A 9,009-nucleotide genomic window follows, 5' to 3' on the forward strand; every position below is an offset into this window, starting at 1 on the left:
GAGCACCACAAGACTGCTGATGTTGAATAAGCCAGGTTTCCCAAGTTAAGGAATTCAGCCTTTTTCTCTGTAAGGGAAGATTCCGAGTCTGGACTCACTGAGACCATTCCTTGGTTATGCACCTCAGCTAACCGGAGCCAGGATCCTGCATCTCCACACCCTGAGTTTCCTCAGGGCGTGGCCGCAGGCTGACAGCTGCTATGCCTAGCACCTCAGTCCTGTCAGACCCTTGGTGACCCTGTGGACTGAGCCCCCAGGCCCCTCTGTCCGTGGGATTCTCAGGCGGGAATGCTGGAGTGGGTGGCTGTTCCCTCCTCCAGGGGGTCTTCCTGACCCGGGGATCACACCCAGGTCTTCCGCATCGCAGGCGGACTCTGTACCATCCGCGCCCTCAGGGAGGCCGAAGAACAGTGGAGTGGGTGGCTGTTCCTTCTCCAGGGGATCTTCCCGACCCAGGGGTGGGACCAGGGTCTCCTGCATCGCAGGCGGATTCTCTACCCGCTGAGGCACCGGGGGGCCCCTGCCAGCTGCTGGATTACAGGTTTTCTTTTCAGCCCTGCATTTCCTCGGGGCTGATCGGCTCGTGTTGAATGAAGGGCTGCGATTGCTGACTGCGGGGCATCCTCTGATGTGGCAGGAGGGAGGACTATTCCGTCTCTCACCGTCACAGTGCAAAGTCATGGATCTGACCGGCTGTGACGGCCCTGTGTGACTGCACAGTGAAGTGACTCGGAAGGAGAAAGGTCAAATACCCGCTTCCTTACCTGCCAGCCCCTGACTTGGGACCACTCGGCATTTTAGGTTTCGTAATCTCTGGGATTTTTCCCATCTGGACCACCTCATGCTGCTGTTGTGAAGGATCATGTTAGATGAAACGTCTTAAATGATTTGTATGGTTCATGCAATATTCCAAGAGCTCGGTAATTGGCAGTTACTGTGACTTGCTTTGAAGAGAGTCACAGACAGGAGTTATAAAATGTCCTGGGCAGGTATCCCTGCAGTAGAGAAGACGGATCAGGCAAGACTCATTCTTTTCTAGTGGGATACAAGTGACATATATGTCAAACCATTTATTAGTTTCAGGGGTACAGAGTAACACTTCTTATAGGTGTGTATACTGAGAAATAATCACCACAGTAAGTGTATTTAGCATCCATCACCATACATAGCTACAACTGTTTCCTTGTCATGAGATCTTCAAAAAATTATTTTAAAATGTTAAACTGGAGAATAATTGTTGGTCTCTGCGATGCGACCATGCCTCAGTGGGAAGTGTGTGTCTATCCCTCCCTGCTGAGCCTCCCTCCCGCTCCGCACCCCACCCCCCAGGTCATCATGAGCCCTGGGCTGAGCTCCCGGGCTGGGCGGAAACGCGCTGAGCCCTGGGCTGAGCTCCCGGGCTGGGCGGCGCGTTTCCGCTAGCTTTCTGATTTACCCGGGGTACTGCAAGTATCAGCACTACACTCCCTCTTCTCACTCTCTCCTCCTCCCACTGGGACCACCATCCTTATTCTGCCCTGCCCACAGCCCCGTCTTTCTGTCTGCCTCCCTATTTTACAACTGAAAATTTGTACCTTTTGACTCCCTTCTCCCGTTTCACCCGCCTCTGGCAACCACCGGTCTGTTCTGTGTATCTCTGAGTTCAGTTTGTTCCCCAGAGAGGCAGCAGTGCGCAGTGGCATGAAGCAAGACCTTAAATCCCTGCCCTGGAATTGAACCTGGGGCGCCTGGATGAGAAGCGGGAATCCTAGCCACCAGACCAGACAGGGCTAGAGGCTAGAAGCTATTTTCCCTGGACCTTTGCCCTCAGTGAGAAATGTATCTCTCGCAGAGTTAAAAGCTGTAAATGCAGGTGTGAAGTTTTTTATTAGAGACACAGCAGACCCACAAGTGGGGGAGCATGCAGAGAAATGGCTTGCTTACTTAGGGCAGAAGTAGGGCGGCGATGCACACGCAGAGGGAAAGGGTGTGGGCGTCCCTCCTGGAGAGGAGGGGTGCGCGAAAGAGGCGGTTCCGTCATTTATATGGGGCACTTCGTCTGGGTCTTTGTTTACCCTCAGGCAATTACCTGGTTTCTTTTTCCAGACCTGACCTACGCTAGGACCCTCCCTGACATGCAGGCCCATTTTTTTTTCCCCAAGATGGATTCCAGCCCGGAGGTCTATGGGGGGCATCACCTGCTCTGGGGTGGTGCCCCCTCGTTTTTCACCACCAGGGAGCCTGTGTGTGCAATGTCTCCTCTGTCCCAAGGATGGGAAGTGAGTGACCTCCTGGTCCTCTAGTCAGACAGGGCTCAGTCTTCTCTGTCCCTGCCGTGACTGTCCTCTTCAGGGGTCCACAGCAGACAAAGCCTGACTGGTTGCCCTGTTTCAGCTGTGACTTCCATTTCGGAGAGCAAATAGTAGGTTGGCTGCATATATCTAACCTGGAGCTACCTATCTCCTGTTTTAGGAAATGCAAACAGGAGGCTAGTTGTAAGTGTCCAGCCTGAAGCCCACCTTTTTCTTGCCCCGAGAAATGTAAATGGGAAACCAGTTGTAAATGCCTAGCCTGGGGCCCATCTATCTCCTGCTTCAAGTGTTTTTTCTTCCCTTTTTTTTTTAGATTCCACAAATGGGTGAGAGCAGCCAGTATTTATCTTTGTCTGTCTGGCTTATTTTCCTAGGGTAACGTCCTCAAGGCCCATCCATATTGTCACAAATGACAGGTTTCCTTGCTTTTTTGGCTGGATAGTATTCCATTGTATATATGCATGGCTTATATATACCATATTTTCTTTACTTATTTACCCATTGGAGAGATTCATTTTTTATGTGTAGTTTTTGAAATAAGTTTCACTAAGTATGAGTGAAACTATTGTTCATCCATTGTTTACCTTTCTAGGTGACTCCTCCGATTCATTTGATTATATTCTGGAATCAGCTTGTTGAAAAATCAGCTTCTTTCTGTTCTAGCAACACTGTGGTCCTATATGATTTATTTTCAGTCTTATGTAAGCAAGAAGTGGGCATCCCCTGCTAAAAGAAGAATCTTTAGAAAGATTTGAGATCTTCTCGTTACCCTAACGTATACTGTATGTTTCATGGCTTTTAGTGACAAATAGAAGTTTGTTGGCTTGACGTTGGTTTTTCTTTTCCATCTTATTGTTCCTTAAAAGTCCTGTTGTGTGCAGAATAGGACCAAAATATCAACGTATTTTTAGTGATGGTGCAGTGCCATTGGGGGCGGATGCTCTACCAGTCTTTCCTAATACCTGGTCATGTTGAAATGCAGGTCTCTGTATGTAGGCACAATTCTGCAATCACTAATAAGTAAATGTTAGGTAGTCAGAATAGGAAAAAGCAGTCCAGAATGGCGGTGGCTAAAAGACAAGGAAGGGAAAAGCCTGTGAAAATAGAACAAAGGAAGGTCTGAGGACCAGAGTGAGGACCTCAGGTGAAACAAGCAGCCCTCCTGGCTGGCCCAGTTTACATAGTGCAGGCCCAGGGGAGGAGAAAAAAACATAGAAAAAGAGGGGCCAAAATTGGGTGGGGGGCTTCTCTTCTCTTCTGTCTTTTTGGGTTGGCCTGCTCTCATGCCTCGAGGATGTATTTTCCCTTTCTTTCTAAATAAAACTCCATTCAAGGGCTATAATGCTGTTCCACCGCTTCAAATTTTGGTTGCAATTAGACAGAACCGAGGAAATTACAAACTCCCCCGACATCAATATTCACGTTGTTGTTCTGAGTTTAGTCCTCTATGCTTTACAAAGGCCTTATTGATGAAATGCTGTCCTGACACAGAATTAGGCACAAAAGAAGAAAAGTGACTAGGTATGGTAGATGGAGGAAAGGAGAAAAGAGTCTGGGCTTGATTAGCCTGTAAGCAGCTAGTTAGTCATTTTAGGGAATTGATGTGTGGTTAACTCTGTCTTTAAAAAGAGTTCTAGAGGTGATGTCAAAATTCAAGTGTTGTCTGTAGAGGCAAATGTAAAGGGGGAAGCATGGTTCTAGATCTTAGAGGCAGGGTGATGCAGTGCAGCTTGCCACCAAGACTCACCAGATAAATAACATTCACATGCCAGACACACCCCCTTAGGCTTATCAAAGCCCTAAACATTTTTCTTCCCACTGGAGCCATTTCTACTAGAGAAAGCATTTCTGAACACAAATATGAGCAAGAGATAGATATTTATGCAGAAAACCCTTCCTTAAATATAAAAGGAAGGGTTGCAAGTTCCATCATTTGCAAGCCTCACGTGTTGTTTCCAGCCACAGATGACCTGTGAGGGTCTTGCAGTGGGTGGCAATGTCACAGTTGACATCTGCAGCTGTGATGTCAGACCTGTCTGTGTGCTGAGAACAGGGAAGCTAAGGAGTCACGCTTCTCATTGCTTAACTGTGTGATGTTGAAAAGACCACTTAACTTCTCTGGATTATACTTTGTATATTTAAATTTAGAGACAGTCATCATCTTAGGCTGCTTTGCAGAATCATTGATAAAATGTCTAATCAATGTATGTGAAAGCACTCTAAAGCAAAGAGAGCAAAACTAGTGAGTTAGTCCCAAGGGGCAAATAAGTCCATGCAGACCCTCAGTTATCCTGTTTGTTCAATTTTGCCAAGTATTTGCGGGCTTTTCAGAATATTTTATGAATATAATATTGCCTTAGATGCATCCCTAAGTAGAATAAAATGAAGGCTCTACAGTGTGAGTCTGGAAATATCTCACCTTTTTTTTTTTAAAGCTGGGAACGTGAAGATTTTAATAACAGTTGCAACAACAAGCAACAATTGATTACAGTTTAAGTGCGGTGAGACCTTGCTCTAAAGGCATTGTGTGCTTTTTATTTTTCACAAGAATTCCATGATTAATTTCTCCTTTGTATTTAAGGAAACCAAGACATAAACAGATTAAGAGATATATGCAAGATCACACAGCACATAGTTGGTAGAGCTGAACCTAGGCAGTCTGACTCTAGGATCCGTGCTTTTAAATTCTGCATTCCATTCATCTTGGCAGTCCTGTTTAATCCCAAACCTATGCTCTTGGCCTCTCATGTGCTGCCTCTCCAGAAGTCTTCCAAGTAGTGAGTTCACGAAGAGGCAGCATCTCCTGGCTGCAGAGTATGCACAGTAAGATCATCTTCATAACACAAATTTGTACACAAATGTATGTAAACAATGCAGCTGTAAATATTTAGGAATAAAAACACTAAATATATGCATGTTCTAAGGGACAAACTTGACAGAAAAACCAGTGGTTAATTTTATGGAAGTATTAGAATAAAAAAATAATTATAGATCTCATTACTTTCCAAATATGTCTTTTCATTTATCTTTCTTGTTGCAGTAAGACCATGGGCATAAAGGAAGAGATACAAACACACATTTCATTTGCTTCAAGAATCAAAAATCGTTGGAGTTAGGGGAAAGCACTATGACACATATTTTGGACTCGTATCAAGAATTCAGACAGGAATAATGTACGAGAGAAATGTGGGAGTATAAACACTTCCTTGCCATCTAGAATAAAGGTGTGCTTAGCAAACCACACCAAACTTTAGTACTTAATGGAAAGAACATGAGATGCATTGGTATTTAGAGCTAGTTGTGGATACTGGACTTCATTGCCCAAAATCTCTCCTTAGGGAATGAAGGATTTATTCCTCCCAATGCAGAGGTTGTCCACTGAGAGATCGCCTCACCCCTCTTTGAGAATTGCCTCTACTGAAGAGTGCCACCTTGCCCGAGGTGACTGCTTCCCAGGGCAGTGCATCACCTATCAGTCCAGGGGTACAAAGATCTGGGTCCCTCCTGGCGTGAACAGGGTGATGCCAGCCCCAGGGATCCTCCTGGGATCAGGGCTTGGTCATAACTGCACTGCAACCCAACTTCTCCCCTGCCAGGCTCTCCTCCTGGAAATGCCCTACATTTCCAACAAACATCCTGCACAAAATTCCCGAACCCATCTTGCACCAGGGGCTCTCATCAATGTATGTGAAAGCACTTGATAAACTCTAAGAACTGTTTAATCCCGAACCCCGACCTCAGATTTTCCTGAGGGTTCTTCTGGCAACTGCAATTAGCTTTTTTAAAGGATTTATTTATTTTAATTGGAGGCTAATTACTTTACAATATTTTAGTGGTTTTGCCATACATTGACATGAATCAGCCACGGGTGTACATGTGTTCACCATCCTGATCCCCTCTGCCCCCTCCCTCCCCATCCCATCCCTCAGGGTCATCCCAGTGCACCAGCCCCGAGCACCCTGTCTCATGCATCCAGCCTGGACTGGCGATCTGTTTCACATGTAATAATAATGATTAAAACTGTTAAACAGTTTTCTTGGAAGGGAAACTTAGTGTCCTACATATTCTGTACCATGTTGTCAGAAAGTTATGCTAAGGTCAAACCAAGAGGTTGATTTAAATAAACTAGAATTTTATAGGCTTGTCAACCTTCAGGTCATGAAAGACATTTTCATTGCCTGATTATGAAGAGAATGGGCTTCCCAGGTGGTGCTAGTGGTAAAGAACCCACCTGCCAATGCCGGAGACATAAGAGATGCAGGTTCGATCCCTGGGTCAGGAAGCTCCCCTGGAGGAGGGCATGGAAACCCACTCCAGTATTCTTGCCTGGAGAATCCGATGGACAGTGGAGCCTGGTGGTCTATATAGTCCAAAGGGTCGCAAAGAGTTGGACATGACTGAAGCAACTTAGCATGAACGCCTGTAAGCACGGATGAGGAGAAAACAGAAAAATGGTCAAATGATCAACCCAACACAAAAATTGTCAAGTGATTGAATTCTAAAAAGTTGAATTTTTAAAACCAGCATAAAGCATTATTATCATTTCTTTTCAGTTCACTCACTCAACAAGAAATTGTTGAGGGTCTATTATGTTATGGGAGAGAGAGAGAGTAATATAAGATATGGATTGCTGTTCTCTTCATTGTATAAGGGAGGAAATACATGTGCCTATTATATGATTAACAAAACAAAATAATATTTGGTTGGCCAAAAAGTTTGTTCAAGTTTTTCCATAAGATCTTACGGAAAAATCTGAACAAAGTTTTTGGTCAACCGAATACAAAACAAAAAGATACAGGAATTTAGAAAAACAAATAACTCTGAATTGTGGTGACTGGGAAATGTTTCAGGGATTACACAGTATTTGAATAAAACCTAGAAGACTAAGCAGAGATGATTGGGAAAGGATGTGGTAAGCAGAGAAAAGAATTGTTCACTCGCTGAGTCCTGTCTGACCTTTTTGGGACTCCATGGACTGCAGCATGCCAGGCACCTCTGTCCTTCACCATCTCTCAGAGGTTACTCAAACTCATGTCCACTGAGTCGGTGATGCCATCCAATCATCTCATCCTCTGTCATCCCCTTCTCCTCCTGCCTTCAATCTTTCCCAGCATCAGGGTCTTTTTAAATGAGAAAAGAATAGGACCAAGATATGGATGTGAAGAAATATAAGCAATATTGTAGCATAGCCTATAGACCTCCCACACCTTAGAAGAGGTAGTTTGGGGTCAGAGGGTGAGAGTCTTGAGTGGCAGGATGAGAAGCTGGGAGTTTCTTTAGGGGCCAGTGTGTGGCTACTGAAGGTTTCTTAGAATGGCCTTATCAGGAAGGTGGAGTGGCCCTGGAGATGAGAGTCAGGCAAACTTTCTGGTTCGTGAAGCCTGATTTTAATATTGCTCTTCATCTACCCATCAGCCTGGCCTCCCAGGAGCTCTCCAGAAAGAGAAACTTGGTTAATGGGCTAATAGTGAGGACATCTTCTTTTCCTTCTAGATCGGCTTTAAAAATGTAGAATTTCAATTTTATGTGGGTAGTGTCTTTAAATGGTGTTCCCAGCTGAAACAACTAGCTAATAATAAAAAGAATTTTCCATGAAACTGTAACTGAAGCTCAGAATTGAATTTTCCCGTCGTTTTGTGCCCAAGTATAGTTGTTCCAACATCTACCTGCTGAGGGAGAAGACCTTAAACAAACACACAGGAGGGCCTTGGTCCACCGCTGAGTGAGTGCAAGAAGCCTCACACTCCCCTCCCCGGGAGCTTCCCAGTGGGTTTCTTTCTGAAATGACAGTGTTTCGGGCGCTACATAAATTTACAAGTGCTTCTCTAAAAGTGAGTTTCCCACAGAAGGCTGACTCCATCGCTGTGTCTGGCGCCTTCTTTCTGTCTGTGCTGGTTCCTTTTCACTTTGCAAAGACTTTATTTAGAGCGTTTCCCAGATCTTGTCTAATCTGACCTAGGAAAGTAGTAAAAGTGTTAATGAATATGTTTTTGATGTTGAATGTCTCCTCATTCAACTTTTTTCTTCTTTTCTAAAGCACTCTGTAATATTTTATGAGATACCAAGGTAACAATTACAGCAAGTCCCCTACACACAAACCTTCAAGTTGCGAACTTTCAAGGCTGTGAATGTGCTTTCCCTCAGCGTCACGCGTGAGTGACATTGCAGTTCACCCTCTTCTGTTCCCCATGAGCCTGCAGTTTTCAAAAAGAGATTAGTGATAAGGGACACTTTTCAAAAAGTTAAAAACAGCTGTTTTACAAATTTAAAATGAACACATGCCAAAGATCTTATTCATCTCATTAATTCATATACTGAAGAATTCAGTGTAATGGAGTGACTGCTTCCAAGAGCATCCGAGATGCTGGGTATCCTCAGAAATTCAATGCAGGAAAGTTAGGATATGATTTCTGGGTTAGAGGCAAAACTAGATAATGTTCTGTAAGACAGTAAACTGTAACACTGGGCTATCTTTCCTGCTAGACAAAAATCTGGATGTCAACATACGTGTTAAATTGTGTCAGTGGTCAGTCATGTGCAACTCTTTGAGACCCCACAGACCGTAGCCCCCAGGCTCCTCTGTTCATGGGATTCTCCAGGCAAGAATACTGGAGTGGGTTGCCATGTTCTCTTCCAGGGGATCTTCCCAACGCAGGAATTGAACCCAGGTCTCCCACATTGCATGTGGATTCTTTACCATCTGAGAACACCAGCCACT

The 9,009-nt window shown here is 44.7% G+C and overlaps 1 long non-coding RNA gene across 1 annotated transcript; it reads right to left on the reverse strand.

Moving 5' to 3' along the window:
* Positions 1-756: 756 nt before the first annotated feature.
* LOC122433125 lies at positions 757-6,566 on the reverse strand. Its single transcript, XR_006267032.1, has 3 exons — positions 6,523-6,566; positions 2,876-3,014; positions 757-995 (listed from the first exon to the last, which is right to left on the reverse strand). It is a non-coding gene; the product is annotated as an uncharacterized LOC122433125 (long non-coding RNA).
* Positions 6,567-9,009: the final 2,443 nt, after the last annotated feature.

This window comes from Cervus canadensis, chromosome 32 (genome assembly GCF_019320065.1).
Source record: "Cervus canadensis isolate Bull #8, Minnesota chromosome 32, ASM1932006v1, whole genome shotgun sequence".
Classification (NCBI taxonomy): Eukaryota; Metazoa; Chordata; class Mammalia; order Artiodactyla; family Cervidae; genus Cervus; species Cervus canadensis.